Here is a 1,464-nt window from a genome sequence, read left to right as displayed (position 1 = left end):
TTTGTTTTTTTATCTCGATTGAGATACAGTACCTAACAGAATTAGTATTGATTATTAATCTTGGAGATATGTGTATATATTAGCCCTTAGTTTTATTATATTTAGGGTTCGAAAACTAATTTGAAGAAGGCTGTTTAAAATCCATGTCAACGTCTTTTATTCTACTAAAAATTAAGACAGTACGTAACTTCCATCTAATCACCACCCTAACGAAAGATCTAATTGTTTAGTATCATTACGGAGAAAATTCAAACGCGTAAAAGCCTGTAAAAACCATCAGTACGGTATCAAGACGGGTTGAAAAAATGTTTAGCCTTGTTGTTTAGAAATTCGAATTTTACTTGATAGTGCACTCAAGTTAGGGTTTTACGGACATTCAAAGGAAAACCGTTTCGTTAATCCTTAACATAATTAGGTCTGCTTAGAGCAAGAAAAATATCACTTTAATTAGGCCAAACTCATTTAAATAACGATGTATCCTGTTTGAAAACTATTAATTAATGTAATTTGATATATATTCTGCTTCAGGTAAAACTCAGTACACTGAATTAACAGCTGTATTTAAACCCAACTAGAAATTTTTAGCCTTGCATGTCTTCCCTTTATTGTGTTGCCTTTAGACGATTTTAAGTTTACGCTTTTTCCTTTCTTTTTAGGGCCTGGCATGGCCTAGCGCGTTAAGGCGTGCGCTTCGTAATCTGAGGGTCGCGGGTTCGCGCCCGAGTCGCGCTAAACATGCTCGCCCTCCCAGCCGTGGGGGCGTTATAATGTGACGGTCAATCCCACTATTCGTTGGTAAAAGAGTAGCCCAAGAGTTGGCGGTGGGTGGTGATGACTAGCTGCCTTCCCTCTAGTCTTACACTGCTAAATTAGGGACGGCTAGCACAGATAGGCCTCGAGAAGCTTTGTGCGAAATTCCAAAAAAACAAACAAACAAAACAAAAACAAACCTTTCTTTTTAAAGTATTTAAAACCTACCATAAAAGTGCTAGTTATACCACGGGAAAATATGATTAAAAATTAAAGTAAAAGTTATAGTTTTTGGTTAAAATTAGATTCATATTCGTATTTTATCATTACAACAAAAAATATTTTATATTTCTTTTTTCAACATTCTTAATTTTGTGTTTCAGTTTTAAACTCGATGCACTGGAATAGATCGCAGTTTAATTTTGAAGTTGAAAATTAAGTGTTTCATGTCGTTAGTTGATCAGTTAATCACATGTAATTACAGTTAGTTTTAGCTTCACTAAGATTAATTATCATTCATCAGAAACTCGACTTTTTATAGCGCACTATACAGAGAATAGTTGACGACATTAAGGCCAATTAAAATTTTAAAAAAAAGTGTTACTTAGATTTGACAGCATAGCTTAGGTGTCATCAGTAATTTAAACTGCTTGTATGAGAATTTTAAAAGAAACTACATTGCTCCTAAAGACATGCTAACAATATTTGTTACAA

Source organism: Tachypleus tridentatus, chromosome 8, assembly GCF_004210375.1.
Source record: "Tachypleus tridentatus isolate NWPU-2018 chromosome 8, ASM421037v1, whole genome shotgun sequence".
NCBI lineage: Eukaryota > Metazoa > Arthropoda > Merostomata > Xiphosura > Limulidae > Tachypleus > Tachypleus tridentatus.
The sequence above is the reverse complement of the archived record's forward strand: the minus strand, read 5'-3'. Positions refer to the sequence as shown.